This window comes from Oncorhynchus kisutch, linkage group LG6 (genome assembly GCF_002021735.2).
Source record: "Oncorhynchus kisutch isolate 150728-3 linkage group LG6, Okis_V2, whole genome shotgun sequence".
Classification (NCBI taxonomy): domain Eukaryota; kingdom Metazoa; phylum Chordata; class Actinopteri; order Salmoniformes; family Salmonidae; genus Oncorhynchus; species Oncorhynchus kisutch.
This window is the reverse complement of record NC_034179.2, coordinates 21,223,084-21,241,274: the sequence shown is the minus strand read 5'-3', so window position 1 is coordinate 21,241,274 and position 18,191 is coordinate 21,223,084. Positions and strand designations below refer to the sequence as shown.

The following is an 18,191-nucleotide window of genomic DNA, read 5'->3' as shown; positions in this document are numbered from 1 at the left end:
ATTGGCTGGTAGAATATCTATTCTTACCAGCCACATTGACGGGTGGTCGCACACATCATTTGGGAGCATAAAAAAAGAATCCAAAGCCCACATGTAGAAAAAATACTAAATGTGTGTGTTTGTCAGCTCTGGAAAAGGGAATCTCAATGCTACAGTGGTGAAAGTGGGTTCGGTACAGTGTTTTCTGTCATTTAGCTTAATTATCTGAACTTAGGGCATCCACCAGCCATTTCCCACCCTGGTAGTGTAGCTCTGTCTGTGTTCTGTTCCCCCTGGCACAGCTCTGTCTGTGTGTTCTGGTCCCCCTGGCACAGTTCTGTCTCTGTGTTCTGGTCCCCCTGGCACAGTTCTGTCTGTGTGTTCTGGTCCCCCTGGCACAGTTCTGTCTCTGTGTTCTGGTCCCCCTGGCACAGCTCTGTCTGTGTGTTCTGGTCCCCCTGGCACAGTTCTGTCTCTGTGTTCTGGTCCCCCTGGCACAGCTCTGTCTGTGTGTTTTGGTCCCCCTGGCACAGTTCTGTCTCTGTGTTCTGGTCCCCCTGGCACAGTTCTGTCTCTGTGTTCTGGTCCCCCTGGCACAGTTCTGTCTCTGTGTTCTGGTCCCCCTGGCACAGTTCTGTCTGTGTGTTCTGGTCCCCCTGGAGCAGCTCTGTCTCTGTGTTCTGGTCCCCCTGGCACAGTTCTGTCTGTGTGTTCTGGTCCCCCTGGAGCAGCTCTGTCTCTGTGTTCTGGTCCCCCTGGCACAGTTCTGTCTCTGTGTTCTGGTCCCCCTGGCACAGTTCTGTCTGTGTGTTCTGGTCCCCCTGGCACAGTTCTGTCTCTGTGTTCTGTTCCCCCTGGCACAGCTCTGTCTGTGTGTTCTGGTCCCCCTGGCACAGTTCTGTCTCTGTGTTCTGGTCCCCCTGGCACAGTTCTGTCTCTGTGTTCTGGTCCCCCTGGCACAGCTCTGTCACTGTGTTCTGGTCCCCCTGGCACAGCTCTATCTCTGTGTTCTGGTCCCCCTGGAGCAGCTCTGTCTCAGCATCCATCTCTCTGTCATCACCCCAGCCCTGTGTGTGTTAGACCTGCTCTGCTGATACAAACTGACATGGAGCTGACAAGGAGCAGTGCATTAGAAGTCATTCTCTATTCCACACATAGGCTGAGGTTATTTATAGAATGTTTATTATGTGCAGGGCTGTTGATGCGAATGAGTGCTGGAGAGTGGTTTGTACTTGCCTGGCTAGCCATCCACATCAGTCTGGCCAAATGCCACTCCCACTAACATTTCTTCTCCACGATAAGTTTGGATTTGAGAATACTGATGGGTTGGGCCAGAGCTAGCTTACACGAGTCATGAGTCACAGATTTTTTTTAAATAGGTATATTTTTTTATCAATATCTACTTTGTTAAAATGAGCATTTAAAAAGCAGTAGCACCACTCGGTTTTTGTCTGGTCACCCCATGGCCTCCCGAGTGGCCATTGGTCTAAGACACTGCATCTCAGTGCAGTCACTACAGACCCTGGTTCGATTCCAGGCATGTTTCACAACCGGCCGTGATTGGGAGTCCCATAGGGCGGCGCACAATTGGCTCAGTGTCTTCCGGTTTTGGCCCGAGGTAGGCCGTCATTGTAAATAAGAATTTGTTCTTAACTGACTTGTCTAGTTAAATAAAATAAATAAAAATCAGTTATTTTCTATTATAAGACACACAAGTCTACACGCACATTTGACAATCTCTGTTTTTATGTTGATGAGTTCCTTTCCTCCTCTGTTCACAGACCAAGCCCAGGAGAACAGCGCTGGAAAGAAGTGAGTAGTTGGTGGTATGTCAGTCTGATCCCATGTGATCTGAGGGTAGTTTCCTGGTGTGTGAGGCTGATGCTGTTGTTGTTACTGTTACTATGTTGGGTTGATCAGAGCTTTCTGGCACTCCATGTCTCATCCTGCATGCCACAGGAGCTTGTCATTATTGGGATTCTGAGTTTAGCCCATACTTCCTTATCCATGAGACGCTCAGTATCACGCTTAGTTTAAGACTTCATTACAGGAAGCCACATCAGAGGAAACCCTAGTGGAAACTGCTCAAGCAGGGTTAGCTGGGTTGGCCAACCCTCATCGCCTTTTAGAGCTGGGGGTTCTGGGGGTTCTCAGGTCTGTTTTCTGCCCCTATTCATCTTCATCTGCAGTAAATGCACCCTGCTGCTGCTCTCCCAACCAAAGCCCCGGCCAATCAGCATGTCACGAAGATGGATTGTGGGTAATTAAGTGGGATTGTGGGTAATCAGGGCTTGCCAGGAGGAGACTTCCTATCTCTCCTTCTTAGAGAGATGTGGTTTCCAGACAGCATCCCTCAGACAGAGCTCTCCTGTCAGGAAGTACCACCACTGGCAAACCTGACTGTTTCTGTATTTCTCCTTTATTTCCTCCATTGTCCTATTTTTCCCTCAACATTTCTTGTCTATTTCTTTTTCTTTACAATGTCTTTCTTTCCTTTCTTCCTGTCTGCTCTCCTGTGTCCTCTCCTTTCTTCCTCCTTCCTTCCTTTTCTCCATCTCCCCTCCTTTCCTGTGTCTTTGGGTGTGTTAGGGTGAACAAACCGGACCCAAAGGTTGTGGGACAACAGTACAACAAGCTGAGAGACAGGCACCACAGTGTTTCGGCACACACACTCAATGTGCAGTAGACTGTAGTTTGCTGTGCCCAGTAACATCTCTCTGCCTGTGTTTTATTCATTTCAATCAGCCTGTAGTTAACTAGAAAGACCGTCTCAGATCTCACATTATAGCAGTCTGAGATTTCACATTATACCTCACCACCTGTGCCTTGTCCTATACCACATCCCTTTAAGTAGTTACTGGAATTAGTTAGTAAGTTGCTGTGTATGTGTGTGTACAGTGAGCCTGCTGGTGTGTTAGGGGAGTGTGAGAGTGAGTGTGTGTGTGTGTTAAATACTCTCCCTTAGTTTACCTTGCCTTAGTACATACACACAATGGCCAGGTTATTAGGTGCACCACCCCGTTCACACGTGACCATGGCTTGCTATATATATATTTATATATTGCAGGCAGACAAGCATTGAGGCATTCGATTACTGTTGGATTGAACATTAGATTTGGCAAAACAAGTGACCTAAGCGACTTTGAGAGTAGTATGATCATTGGTGCCGGGCGCTTTTCACGCTCGACAGTGTCTAGGGTTTACAGAGAATGGTGCGACAAGCAAAAGCTTGTTGATGAGAGAGGTCAAAGGAGAATGGCAAGAATCGTGTAGGCCAACACTGGACAATTGAGGAGTGGAAAAACATTGCTTGGTCTGACAAATCCCGGTTCCTGTTGCGTCATGCTGATGGCAGAGGCAGCGTAAGCAGCATGAGTCCATGGACACATCCTGCCTGGTGTCAACGGTACAGGCTAGTGGCAGTGGTGTAATGGTGTGGGGAATATTTTCCTGGCACATGTTGAGGCCCTTAATACAAATTGAGCAATGTGTTCATGCCCCGAAGAATACAGGTTGTTCTGGGGTCAAAGGGGGGTGCGACCTGGCTACATGGGTGTACCTAATAAACGGGCCACTGAGTGTATCTTGAATACCGCATGAGAAGCAGATTGAGATTAAATCTGCACATTATCATCTGTAATAAACTACTTTTTGTGTTTATTCTGTTTGTTTCTACTTCTGTTCCAACTTCATTCTGATACTTTGTGTGTATCTTTGTATTTTATCTTCATTTTGTTTCGTTGTATACACGAACCATATTCATTTTACTTGAGGATTGTAACTGCTTATATATCAATAAAGTTGTATCCTTTTCTCAGCTGTTCTTCATTTCCTGTCCCCTTTTCCGTTTCCCTTGAGCTTCCTTCTCTGTTTCTTCTTCTGCTATGAAGTACAGTATCTAAACACTTGACTGTGCAGTAGGTGCTCAGTTGGTAGAGCATGGCGCTTGCAACGCCAGGGTTGTGGGTTCGATTACCACACTGGACCAGTACGAAAAAGTATAAAAATGAATGCACTCACTACTGTAAGTAGCTCTGAATAAGAGCATTTGCTAAAAAATGCTTGGTCTATAGTAATGGATCCTTATCATCAGTAGAGGGCAGTATCCTCAAGACATTTAAATGACAGCGTAGCTGACCAATTTTACATTCATACAACTCAATATGACCCGGAGCAAATCAAGTCAGACTCAAGTCAGGTTATTTGCCTAAGAGCAAGTCGTTCTCACCTGGGATTCGAACCAGCTACTTTCTGGATACAGCCTGCCCCTACTGAGCGTGCTTGCTCCAATCCTTGATAGTCTGAACACCACGAGTAGTACAGACCTAACCATAGGGGTTCAGGCACTAGTGACAAGCATTATTTATAGAACCGTCAATGTCATGGAGGGAAACGTTGCAGAGTCGGAAAGAACAACACAGTTGTGTTGTTATGAGCAGCTCCACTACATCCATTATCTCACTGAAAGAGAGTAAGAATGGAGAGAAAGAGAGAATGAGAGAGATAGAGACCATGCCAACTCTAATTGTGTTCCTTAGTGATGCGCCATCTGGACGCTGGGTAGTATCCTGTATCCTTATTGGATGTACTGGCCATGGTTTTCATCAGACACAGCTTTTAATCCAATCATCTCTCCTCTTAATTGGCCTGATGTTTGAGTGTGTCTCTGAGCTTCCTGCTAATTCATTGTAATGATTAGTGCCTGGGCTGGATGTGACTCAGTCACATAATGAGCCCAGGGGTTTTTTTTGTCTTCAAAACAGCGCTTCCAATGCACTTGTATTTCCAACAACTATTTAGTTATCTTTGGGCATGGTCTGCACATTGTTTCACATAAACATGCACTTGAACAGGAAGAGAAGCACATCTTTTATATTGGGGGTAGGAGAGGATGCAGAATGTGGGAGTTTTACTCACACCGAAAATAATGAAGTAAGTCTGCATAGTTTTTAGTGGGGAGGCGTGTTGTAATGGAATGACATTCTAACAGCTGTCCTGGATTAAACTCATACTGTACTGTAACCATGGCTGAGGTTGCCATAACAAACATGGCCTGGGCCTGAGGGAGAGACTGACAGGCCTCAGTTGGCACAGCCTGGTGATGTGAATAGTCCTGAATAAACAACACCAACCCTACCAGAACCTGGGAACCTTGAATACTAGAAAGGAAAAGCATTTCTGAAGTATGATGGAGTGTCTGTGTGTGTGTATGTGTGTATTTATATTTGTGTATGTGTATAGGTTTTTCGGTTTTACTATCCTTGTGGGGACCAGAAGTCCTCACAAGGATATTAAAACAAGGAACATTTGGACAAGTTAGGTCATTTCACAGGAAAAAGGCTATTTTAGGCTTAGGGGTTAGGTTTAGAGTTAGGGTCACAATTAGGGTTAGGGATAGAGTTAGGGTCACAATTAGGGTTAGGTTTAGAGTTAGGGTCACAATTAGGGTTAGGTTTAGAGTTAGGGTCACAATTAGGGTTAGGTTTAGAGTTAGGGTCACAATTAGGGTTAGGTTTAGAGTTAGGGTCACAATTAGGGTTAGGTTTAGAGTTAGGGTCACAATTAGGGTTAGGTTTAGAGTTAGGGTCACAATTAGGGTTAGGTTTAGAGTTAGGGTCACAATTAGGGTTAGGGTTAAGGTTAGGATTAGGTTAATGGCACAGGAGGTTGGTGGCACCTTAATTGGGGAGGACGGGCTCATGGTATTGGCTGGTGCGGAATAGGTGGAATTGTATCAAACACAAGGTTTCCAGGTGTTTGGTGCCATTCCATTTACTCTGTTCCAGCCATTATTATCAGCCTCCCCTCAGCAGCCTCCACTGGTTAACGGTTCGGGATAGTAAAATCCTCCCACAAGGATAGTAAAACAAACGTGTGTGTGTTCAAAGGCGTTCATGTGTGTCCATGAACAATGACCTATAAGCAGTCCTTTTCTGTTCTCCAGTAAAGTTGTTGAGAATGCCCCGCCCAGTGGCCACATCACAACATCAGTGAAGACCATGACCAAAGTCCCAGGAGCCCCCAGGAATGGCAGCAGTGTCCCGCCACCCACCTTCAAGACCCCGTCTGCCCAGGTCAACCCTCCTGGCCAGCTGGAGGTTCAGCAGGTACTGTAACACCATGACACTACCACTATGCTATTATTCTGACTGTCTGCCCAGAGGATTCTGTGGTTAGGTTCACTCACCTGGCTGTGTTTGCACATTCTGATGAATTTTCTGTTATTGTGTGTGTCCTGCTGCTATGATAAAACAACATATTTGCTTGAAGCTGAGTTATATTACAGCCTTTGTTGAACATGGATGAGTCAGAAATGCTAATATACATCTTTAATTTTTCTAAGTTGAGAGCTCTGCCCTTTACTCAAACATTTATTTAGGAGAAGAATGTTTATGTGTATGACTGAAATGTGAGGTCATCTGGTAGTTCTGAACCATTTGGCTCTGGCTTTAACCTCTTATGGCTGCATCCCTTTGTTCTCAATTTCCACCTGAAGACACCCTAAGTAAGACAGGCAACAGTACTCATTAACTGTGACTTCATGTAGCAGCTTCTCTTGACCTGCAGGGGGCAGACCTGTGCTGTTACTGGAAACCTTCATCATTGAATCAGTGCTTTTATTAGAGCAGCATAAACAAGCTGTATTCAGCTAATGAGCTCAAATTATAGGCTCCTTTTCCACGATTCCTGAGTGAAAACGTAGAATTATATATAAGATGTCCTGCTCTTTAATAAACAAAGACGATTCAGGGTCTGTGAGAACTGCAGCTTTCTCTGTAGAAGTCATTAGGAGTCATTATTACTAAGATTACTATTGCAGTATGTTCTCATACATAATATGAATATACAATATATGGCCTTTACAGAGCTGTGTGAGGCGAGAGAGGTCCCATGCTTACCTACTGCCTCACTGGGGACCTCAAGTGAGAGCTGTTGAAAGGGGGTGTATGAGAGACCACAGATACCTCTCTGTTAGATAGAGTATGTATCACATTTACGCTTACTTGACCTTGTGTTCACAAACACATACCTCATACTGACTGTGTGGAACCAGGCCAGATGCATGGTATGTTCTGTGTGATTCTACCATTCCCCCTGCTAGTGCTAAATATGTCATGTTTTTCATGGCAGTTTTCATAGCAGCAGGCAGGACCACAGGAGGTTGGTGGCACCTTAGTTGGGAAGAACCGTCTCGTTCTAATGACTGGAGCAGAATCAGTGGAATGGTATCAAATACATCAAACACATGGTTTCCATGGTTTCCAGGTGTTTGATGCCATTCCATTCGCTCCGTTCCAGACATTATTTTGAGTCGCTCTCCCCTCAGCAGCCTCCACTGGGCAGGACAGGATTGGTTTTAGGTTGTATACAGATGTTGTGGTGTGTTCCATGGGTCTGTGTGTGTGTATGTGTTACTTTTCGTGTGAGAGAGAACTATGACCTCTGTCTGCCATCTGTGTAAAAGCCAGGCAGCATTGATGACAGAAGGTGATACATCTCCCAGATGTTTATCAGAGAGAGATATGAGTGTTGTCTTAAAAACTCATCTATCCAGCCTCCCTCACCTCCCTCCTTCCATTGGGGCGGCAGGGTAGCCTAGTGGTTAGAGCGTTGGAATAGTAATCAAATCCCCGAGCTGACAAGGTACAAATCTGTCGTTCTGCCCCTGAACAGGCAGTTAACCCACTGTTCCTAGGCCGTCATTGAAAATAAGAATTTGTTCTTAACTGACTTGCCTAGTTAAATAAAGGTCAAAAAAAAAAAAAAAAAAAAATTGCCAATCGCTCTCTGGCTCCCCCGTCTCTCTCTCTCTCTCTGGCTCCCCCGTCTCTCTCTCTCTCTCTGGCTCCCCCGTCTCTCTCTCTCTCTGGCTCCCCCGTCTCTCTCTCTCTCTCTGGCTCCCCCGTCTCTCTCTCTCTCTCTGGCTCCCCCGTCTCTCTCTCTCTCTGGCTCCCCCGTCTCCCTGCCACCATGCACTCCTGTCATTGTGTCAACCAAGAACATGTCCCCTAAGCCCTGGGACTGGGCTAAAACTGCTGCCTCTAAACTGTCACTCAACAGGACATTTAAAATACCAACTTAACCAGATGTGGTTGAAGTAGTAGTTTGATGGACCTGGACCAGGAGTTTGGACCAGGGGTTTGGACCAGAGGTTTGGCAGCCCTGCTGTGGTTCAAGTGAAACAGAGATACAAATCTCCAGTGTTCCCTTACAGCCTGCCCAAAGCCTCTTCAGGGGTTAGTTAGAGCATAGAGCCAACACACTGAGCATTAGAGCATAGAGCCAACATCACAGTGACAATGTCATATACAGTTTATGCTCTCTTCTCTCCTTGCTCTCTCTGGCTCCCCCGTCTCTCTCTCTCTGGCTCCCCCGTCTCTCTCTCTCTGGCTCCCCCGTCTCTCTCTCTCTCTCTGGCTCCCCCGTCTCTCTCTCTCTGGCTCCTCTGTCTCTCTCTCTCTCTCTGGCTCCCCCGTCTCTCTCTCTCTGGCTCCCACGTCTCTCTCTCGCTGGTTCCTCTGTCTCTCTCTCTGGCTCCCCCGTCTCTCTGGCTCCCCATCTCTCTCTCTCTCTCTGGCTCCCCCGTCTCTCTCTCTCTCTGGCTCCCCCGTCTCTCTCTCTCTGGCTCCCCCGTCTCTCTGGCTCCCCCGTCTCTCTCTCTCTCTCTGGCTCCCCTGTCTCTCTCTCTCTCTGGCTCCCCCGTCTCTCTCTCTCTCTCTCTGGCTCCCCCGTCTCTCTGGCTCCCCCGTCTCTCTCTCTCTTTCTGGCTCCCCCCGTCTCTCTCTCTCTCTGGCTCCCCGTCTCTCTCTCTCTCTCTGGCTCCCCCGTCTCTCTATCTCTCTGGCTCCCCCGTCTCTCTGGCTCCCCCATCTCTCTCTCTCTCTCTGGCTCCCCGTCTCTCTCTCTCTCTGGCTCCCCCGTCTCTCTCTCTCCGTCCCCCTCTCTCTCTCTCTGGCTCCCGTCTCTCTCTCTCTTGGCTCCCCGTCTCTCTCTCTCTCTCTCTGGCTCCCCCGTCTCTCTCTCTCTCTCTCTCTCTGGCTCCCCCGTCTCTCTCTCTCTCTCTCTCTCTGGCTCCCCCCGTCTCTCTCTCTCTGGCTCCCCGTCTCTCTCTCTCTGGCTCCCCCGTCTCTCTCTCTCTGGCTCCCCCGTCTCTCTCTCCCTGGCTCCCCGTCTCTCTCTCTCTCTCTCTCTCTGGCTCCCCCGTCTCTCTATCTCTCTGGCTCCCCCGTCTCTCTGGCTCCCCCATCTCTCTCTCTCTCTGGCTCCCCGTCTCTCTCTCTCTCTGGCTCCCCCGTCTCTCTCTCTGGCTCCCCCGTCTCCCTGGCTCCCCCGTCTCTCTCTCTGGCTCCCCCGTCTCTCTCTCTCTCTCTCTGGCTCCCCCGTCTCTCTCTCTCTCTCTCTGGCTCCCCCGTCTCTCTCTCTCTCTCTCTGGCTCCCCCGTCTCTCTCTCCCTGGCTCCCCCGTCTCTCTCTATCTGGCTCCCCCGTCTCTCTCTCTCTGGCTCCCCCATCTCTCTCTCTCTGGCTCCCCCGTCTCTCTCTCTCTGGCTCCCCCGTCTCTCTCTCTCTCTGGCTCCCCCGTCTCTCTCTCGCTGGCTCCCCCGTCTCTCTCTCTCTCTCTGGCTCCCCCGTCTCTCTCTCTCTCTCTCTCTGGCTCCCCCGTCTCTCTCTCTCTCTCTCTCTGGCTCCCCCGTCTCTCTCTCTCTCTCTCTCTGGCTCCCCCGTCTCTCTCTCTCTCTGGCTCCCCCGTCTCTCTCTCTCTCTGGCTCCCCCGTCTCTCTCTCTCTGGCTCCCCCGTCTCTCTCTCTCTGGCTCCCCCGTCTCTCTCTCTCTGGCTCCCCCGTCTCTCTCTCTCTCTCTGGCTCCCCCGTCTCTCTCTCTCTGGCTCCTCTGTCTCTCTCTCTCTCTCTGGCTCCCCCGTCTCTCTCTCTCTGGCTCCCACGTCTCTCTCTCGCTGGTTCCTCTGTCTCTCTCTCCTGGCTGCCCCGTCTCTCTGCTCCCCCATCTCTCTCCTCTCTCTGGCTCCCCCGTCTCTCTCTCTCTCTGGCTCCCCCGGTCTCTCTCTCTCTGGCTCCCCGTCTCTCTGGCTCCCCCGTCTCCTCTCTCTCTCTCTGGCTCCCCCCGTCTCTCTCTCTCTCTGGCTCCCCGTCTCTCTCTCTCTCTCTCTGGCTCCCCGTCTCTCTGGCTCCCCCGTCTCTCTCTCTTTCTGGCTCCCGCCGTCGTATCTCTCTCTGGCTCCCCTGTCTCTCTCTCTCTCTCTGGCTCCCCGTCTCTCTATCTCTCTGGCTCCCCGTCTCTCTGGCTCCCCCGTCTCTCCTATCTCTCTGGCTCCCCCGTCTCTCTGACTCTGGCCCCATCTCTCTCTCTCTCTCTGGCTCCCCCGTCTCCCTCTCCCTTGGCTCCCCCGTCTCTCTCTCTCTCTCTGGCTTCCCCGTCTCTCTCTCTCTCTCTCTGGCTCCCCCGTCTCTCTCTCTCTCTCTCTCTGGCTCCCCCGTCTCTCTCTCTCTCTCTCTCTGGCTCCCCGTCTCTCTCTCTCTGGCTCCCCCGTCTCTCTCTCTCTGGCTCCCCCGTCTCTCTCTCTCTGGCTCCCCCGTCTCTCTCTCTCTGGCTCCCCCCGTCTCTCTCTCCCTGGCTCCCCCGTCTCTCTCTCTCTCTCTGGCTCCCCGTCTCTCTATCTCTCTGGCTCCCCCGTCTCTCTGGCTCCCCATCTCTCTCTCTCTCTGGCTCCCCGTCTCTCTCTCTCTGGCTCCCCCGTCTCTCTCTCTCTGGCTCCCCCGTCTCCCTGGCTCCCCCGTCTCTCTCTCTCTCTCTGGCTCCCCCGTCTCTCTCTCTCTCTCTCTGGCTCCCACCGTCTCTCTCTCTCTCTCTCTGGCTCCCCCGTCTCTCTCTCTCTCTCTCTGGCTCCCCCCGTCTCTCTCTCTCTGGCTCCCCCGTCTCTCTCTCTCTGGCTCCCCCGTCTCTCTCTCTCTGGCTCCCCCATCTCTCTCTCTCTGGCTCCCCCGTCTCTCTCTCTCTCTGGCTCCCCCGTCTCTCTCTCTCTCTGGCTCCCCCGTCTCTCTCTCGCTGGCTCCCCCCGTCTCTCTCTCTCTCTCCTGGCTCCCTCCGTCTCCTCTCTCTCTCTCTCTCTGGCTCCCCCGTCTCCTCTCTCTCTCTCTCTCTGGCTCCCCCGTCTCTCTCTCTCTCTGGCTCCCCCGTCTCTCTCTCTCTCTGGCTCCCCCGTCTCTCTCTCTCCTGGCTCCCCCGTCTCTCTCTCTCTGGCTCCCCCGTCTCTCTCTCCTGGCTCCCCGTCTTCTTCGCTCTCGGTGGCTCACCCGTCTCCTCTCTCTCTCTGGCTCCCCGTCTCTCTCTCTCTCTCTCTGGCTCCCCCGTCTCTCTCTCTCTGGCTCCCCCGTCTCTCTCTCTCTGGCTCCCCCGTCTCTCTCTCTCTCTGGCTCCCCGTTCTCTCTCTCTCTGGCTCCCCCAGTCGTCCTCTCTCTCTGGCTCCCCCGTCTCTCTCTCTCTCTCTGGCTCCCCCGTCTCTCTCTCTCTCTCTGGCTCCCCCGTCTCTCTCTCTCTCTCTCGCTCCCCCCGTCTCTCTCTCTCTCTCTCTGGCTCCCCCGTCTCTCTTCTCTCTCTGGCTCCCCCGTCTCTCTCTCTCTCTCTCTGGCTCCCCCGTCTCTCTCTCTCTGGCTCCCCCGTCTCTCTCTCTCTGGCTCCCCCGTCTCTCTCTCTCTCTGGCTCCCCTGTCTCTCTCTCTCTCTCTCTGGCTCCCCTGTCTCTCTCTCTCTCTCTGGCTCCCCTGTCTCTCTCTCTCTCTCTGGCTCCCCTGTCTCTCTCTCTCTCTCTGGCTCCCCCGTCTCTCTCTCTCTGGCTCCCCCGTCTCTCTCTCTCTCTGGCTCCCCCGTCTCTCTCTCTCTGGCTCCCCTGTCTCTCTCTCTGGCTCCCCCGTCTCTCTCTCTCTTTCTCTCTCATCCACTCTCATGGATGTCCTCTCCTCTCCGCTCTTCTCCCTTCTCTGCCAGTCCCGTCATGTTTATTCAGCTCGTTTGCTCTCCACTATGAGAAAATCGAGGGGGCACTTGCTCTCTGACCCCCCAGTCCACCGCTCTTTGATTGGGTTCTCCTTTTCAATAGAGTCTCTGTCCCCCTCCACCCCTCACCCCATCCCCCTCTGAGGGAAGACATCTTTGATCTCAGCCTGGATGTCTCTATGCAGCCAGAGAGAGAGGAGAGAGGGAAGAATGGAGAGAAGGGGAGAATAGTCTCTTCTTCGCCACTCCGCGTTCTGAGGGGCTGGGGGGCATTTTGTCAGATGTCTCCTCTGGCTATGGTAATGTTGTTTCTTCACCCTGGTGGGGAAGGGTAGCCTAGTGGTTAGAGCGTTGGACTAGTAACCGGAAGGTTGTGAGTTCAAACCCCCGAGCTGACAAGGTACAAATCTGTCGTTCTGCCCCTGAACAGGCAGTTAACCCACTGTTCCCAGGCCGTCATTGAAAATAAGAATGTGTTCTTAACTGACTTGCCTGGTTAAATAAAGGTAAAATAAAATAAAATAAAATAAATAAATTGATCCACTGTTTGGGCGGTGTGGAGTGGATCTGCCCGACACAGCTGGCCCATGCTAAAGACAGGGAGGTCACAGCTAGATCTAATATATTCTGGCAGGAAGCAGCATACTCATTCATACCTGATCACACCTGCCCACCACTCCTAAACTAAGATGTCTTTAGGTTTAGCTAGCAATGTACACAGCCATGTATACAGCTACTGTACTGCTCTACCTGTCTGAAGTACGTTGTTAGTGTTTTGATTACCTGACACAGCAGTTGGTCAATGTTTTTTATATAGCTCAAATGGATGGGATCTTTTGTTTCTCTCTGTATGGTGTGTTTTCTGTTGCTTTAGGTTTCTCTAAGGGTGGCGCTGCGCCCTCTTTTGGGAGGGTCAGCAGCACTGCACCAGTACCCACAGTACCCAAAGTTTCTGACCGCCCTGCCCCCAGGCGCACCCTAAGGACCAGAACTCCCTGGTACAGCGGGCCGAACACATCGCAGCGGGAACACGCACCCCATGTGTGGTCACTGTGACAAGGTCATCAGGTCAGTACCAACAGTCAGTATGGGAAGCCAGGTGTGGTCACTGTGACAAGGTCATCAGGTCAGTACCAACAGTCAGTATGGGAAAGCCAGGTGTGGCCACTGTGACAAGGTCATCAGGTCAGTACCAACAGTCAGTATGGAAGCCATGTGTGGCCACTGTGACAAGGTCATCAGGTCAGTACCAACAGTCAGTATGGGAAGCCAGGTGTGGCCACTGTGACAAGGTCATCAGGTCAGTACCAACAGTCAGTATGGGAAGCCATGTGTGGCCACTGTGACAAGGTCATCAGGTCAGTACCAACAGTCAGTATGGGAAGCCATGGTGTGGCCACTGTGACAAGGTCATCAGGTCAAGTACCAACAGTCAGTATGGGAAGCCATGTGTGGCCACTGTGACAAGGTCATCAGGTCAGTACCAACAGTCAGTATGGAAAGCCATGGTGTGGCCACTGTGTGACAAGGTCATCAGGTCAGTACCAAACAGTCAGTATGGGAAGCCATGTGNGGGAGAATAGTCTCTTCTTCGCCACTTCCGCGTTCTGAGGGGCTGGGGGGCATTTTGTCAGATGTCTCCTCTGGCTATGGTAATGTTGTTTCTTCACCCTGGTGGGGAAGGGTAGCCTAGTGGTTAGAGCGTTGGACTAGTAACCGGAAGGTTGTGAGTTCAAACCCCCGAGCTGACAAGGTACAAATCTGTCGTTCTGCCCCTGAACAGGCAGTTAACCCACTGTTCCCAGGCCGTCATTGAAAATAAGAATGTGTTCTTAACTGACTTGCCTGGTTAAATAAAGGTAAAATAAAATAAAATAAAATAAATAAATTGATCCACTGTTTGGGCGGTGTGGAGTGGATCTGCCCGACACAGCTGGCCCATGCTAAAGACAGGGAGGTCACAGCTAGATCTAATATATTCTGGCAGGAAGCAGCATACTCATTCATACCTGATCACACCTGCCCACCACTCCTAAACTAAGATGTCTTTAGGTTTAGCTAGCAATGTACACAGCCATGTATACAGCTACTGTACTGCTCTACCTGTCTGAAGTACGTTGTTAGTGTTTTGATTACCTGACACAGCAGTTGGTCAATGTTTTTTATATAGCTCAAATGGATGGGATCTTTTGTTTCTCTCTGTATGGTGTGTTTTCTGTTGCTTTAGGTTTCTCTAAGGGTGGCGCTGCGCCCTCTTTTGGGAGGGTCAGCAGCACTGCACCAGTACCCACAGTACCCAAAGTTTCTGACCGCCCTGCCCCCCAGGCGCACCCTAAGGACCAGAACTCCCTGGTACAGCGGGCCGAACACATCGCAGCGGGAACAACGCACCCCCATGTGTGGTCACTGTGACAAGGTCATCAGGTCAGTACCAACAGTCAGTATGGGAAGCCAGGTGTGGTCACTGTGACAAGGTCATCAGGTCAGTACCAACAGTTCAGTATGGGAAGCCAGGTTGTGGCCACTGTGACAAGGTCATCAGGTCAGTACAACAGTCAGTATGGGAAGCCATGTGTGGCCACTGTGACAAGGTCATCAGGTCAGTACAACAGTCAGTATGGGAGCCAGGTGTGGCACCTGTGACAAGGTCATCAGGTCAGTACCAACAGTCAGTATGGGAAGCCATGTGTGGCCACTGTGACAAGGTCATCAGGTCAGTACCAACAGTCAGTATGGGAAGCCATGTGTGGCCACTGTGACAAGGTCATCAGGTCAGTAACCAACAGTCAGTATGGGAAGCCATGTGTGGCCACTGTGACAAGGTCATCAGGTCAGTACCAACAGTCAGTATGGGAAGCATTGTGGCCACTGTGACAAGGTCATCAGGTCAGTACCAACAGTTCAGTATGGGAAGCCATGTGTGGCCACTGTGACAAGGTCATCAGGTCAGTACCAACAGTCAGTATGGGAAGCCATGTGTGGCCACTGTGACAAGGTCATCAGGTCAGTACCAACAGTCAGTATGGGAAGCCATGTGTGGCCACTGTGACAAGGTCATCAGGTCAGTAACCAACAGTCAGTATGGGAAGCCATGTGTAGCCACTGTGACAAGGTCATCAGGTCAGTACCAACAGTCAGTATGGGGAAGCCATGTGTGGCCACTGTGACAAGGTCATCAGGTCAGTACCAACAGTCAGTATGGAAGCCATGTGTGGCCACTGTGACAAGGTCATCAGGTCAGTACCAACAGTCAGTATGGGAAGCCATGTGTGGTCAAAAGTAGTGCGCTATATTAGAATGTTGGACACAGCCTAATCCTAAGGGTTTACGTCTGATTAGTTTAGTCCCTTTCAAATACATCTGAAATTGATAAAGTGGTGTTTAAAATTAATTTGACCAAAACAAGTCAACCTCTCTTTTTGCCTTATTACCCTGACCTCTGACCCCCTCCTATCTTCCACAGAGGTCCTTTCCTGGTGGCCATGGGCATGTCCTGGCACCCTGAGGAGTTTAACTGTTCCCACTGCCACATGTCTCTGGTGGAGTCTGGCTTTGTGGAGGAGAGGGGAACAGTGTACTGTGCTCACTGCTATGAGAAGTTCTTTGCCCCTACCTGCACCAGCTGCCAGCAGAAGATCCTGGGGGTGAGTGACATACTTTAGGAGACAGTATAGTATCTGGGCCCTACCTGCACCAGCTGCCAGCAGAAGATCCTGGGGGGTGAGGGACATACTTTAGGAGACAGTATAGTATCTGGGCCCTACCTGCACCAGCTGCCAGCAGAAGATCCTGGGGGTGAGTGACATACTTTAGGAGACAGTATAGTATCTGGGCCCTACCTGCACCAGCTGCCAGCAGAAGATCCTGGGGGTGAGTGACATACTTTAGGAGACAGTATAGTATCTGGGCCCTACCTGCACCAGCTGCCAGCAGAAGGTCCTGGGGGTGAGTGACATACTTTAGGAGACAGTATAGTATCTGGGCCCTACCTGCACCAGCTGCCAGCAGAAGATCCTGGGGGTGAGTGACATACTTTAGGAGACAGTATAGTATCTGGGCCCTACCTGCACCAGCTGCCAGCAGAAGATCCTGGGGGTGAGTGACATACTTTAGGAGACAGTATAGTATCTGGGCCCTACCTGCACCAGCTGCCAGCAGAAGGTCCTGGGGGTGAGTGACATACTTTAGGAGACAGTATAGTGTCTTGGCCCTACCTGCACCAGCTGCCAGCAGAAGGTCCTGGGGGTGAGTGACATACTTTAGGAGACAGTATAGTGTCTTGGCCCTACCTGCACCAGCTGCCAGCAGAAGATCCTGGGGGTGAGTGACATACTTTAGGAGACAGTATAGTGTCTTGGCCCTACCTGCACCAGCTGCCAGCAGTAGGTCCTGGGGGTGAGTGACATACTTTAGGAGACAGTATAGTGTCTTGGCCCTACCTGCACCAGCTGCCAGCAGAAGGTCCTGGGGGTGAGTGACATACTTTAGGAGACAGTATAGTATCTTGGCCCTACCTGCACCAGCTGCCAGCAGTAGGTCCTGGGGGTGAGTGACATACTTTAGGAGACAGTATAGTGTCTTGGCCCTACCTGCACCAGCTGCCAGCAGAAGATCCTGGGGGTGAGTGACATACTTCAGGAGACAGTATAGTATCTCGGCCCTACCTGCACCAGCTGCCAGCAGAAGGTCCTGGGGGTGAGTGACATACTTCAGGAGACAGTATACTATCTGGGCCCTACCTGCACCAGCTGCCAGCAGTAGGTCCTGGGGGTGAGTGACATACTTCAGGAGACAGTATAGTATCTGGGCCCTACCTGCACCAGCTGCCAGCAGAAGGTCCTGGGGGTGAGTGACATACTTCAGGAGACAGTATAGTATCTCGGCTTGTCCAACTTGCTCAACTATCTTAGCTTCCTCTTCTAATGCACAGACACATATTGAAATCAAGTTATGGCATTATGACAGTAATATAATTCCCTATAATCCCTTGTATTTTTTTTTATACAGGAAGTCATCAATGCCCTGAAGCAGACATGGCATGTGTACTGCTTCCTGTGTGCATCCTGCCAGCAGCCAATCGGAAACAACACCTTCCACCTGGAGGACGGGCTGCCATACTGTGAAAGAGGTGAGAGGTCACAGCAAGCAAGGTCTTAGGGAATGAACGGCACTGTGAAATGATTTGCGTCATGAAAGTAACATTATACTGACCCTCTCCCATTCAGACTACTATCAACTCTTTGGTACCAGTTGCCATGGTTGTGACTTTCCCATCGAGGCAGGAGACAAGTTTCTGGAGGCGTTGGGATTCACCTGGCATGATACCTGCTTCGTGTGTGCAGTAAGTCAGCTTCCCATGGAGCGAGAGAGGGGGGGCATGGAGAGAGAGGGAGAGAGAGAGAGAGAGGGGGGGGGGCATGGAGAGAGAGGGGGGGCATGGAGAGAGAGAGGGGGGGCATGGAGAAGAAAGGGGGGGGATGGAGAAGAGAGGGAGGCAAATGGAGAGGAGAGAGAGAAGAGAGGGGGGGGAATGGAGAGGAGGGGGAGAGAGATAGAGGGCGGGGGGCATGGAGAGAGGGGAGGGGGGGGCATGGAGAGAGGAGAGAGGGGGGGCATGGAGAGGAGAGAGAGGGGGGGCATGGGAGAATGAGAAGAGGGGGGGCATGGAGAAGAGAGAGGTGGGGCATGGAGAGAGAGAGAGGAAGGGTGGGCCATGGGAGAGAGGGAGAGAGAGAGAGGGAGGCATGGACGAGAGAGGAGAGAGAGAGAGAGGGAAGAGAGAGAGAGAGAGAGAGGGGAGGCCATGGAGAGAGAGAGAGAGAGAGAGAGGGAGGCATGGAGAGAGAGAGATGAGAGAGAAGAGGGAGGCATGGGAGAGAGAGAGAGAGAGCAAGGAGAGGGAGGGCATGGAGAGAGGAGAGAGAGAGAGAGGGGGAGGCCATGGAAGAGAGAGAGAGAAGAGAGAGAGAGAGAGCGGGAGGCATGGAGAGCAGAGAGGACGCGAGAGAAGAGAGGGAGGCATGGAGAGAGAGAGAGAGAAGAGAGAGAGGCATGGAAGAGAGAGAGGAGAGAGAGGAGGCAATGAGCGGAGAGAGAGAGAGAGAGAGAGAGAGCAGAGAGGGAGGCATGGAGAGAGAGAGAGAGAGAGAGAGAGGGAGGCAGGAGAGGAGAGAGAGAGAGAGAGAGGCATGGAGAGAGAGAG

General features: G+C 51.3%; 1 pseudogene; it reads left to right on the top strand.

The window, feature by feature from the left end:
* Positions 1-18,191, top strand: part of LOC109891735 (PDZ and LIM domain protein 5-like) — a 117,108-nt pseudogene that overhangs the window by 96,884 nt on the left and 2,033 nt on the right.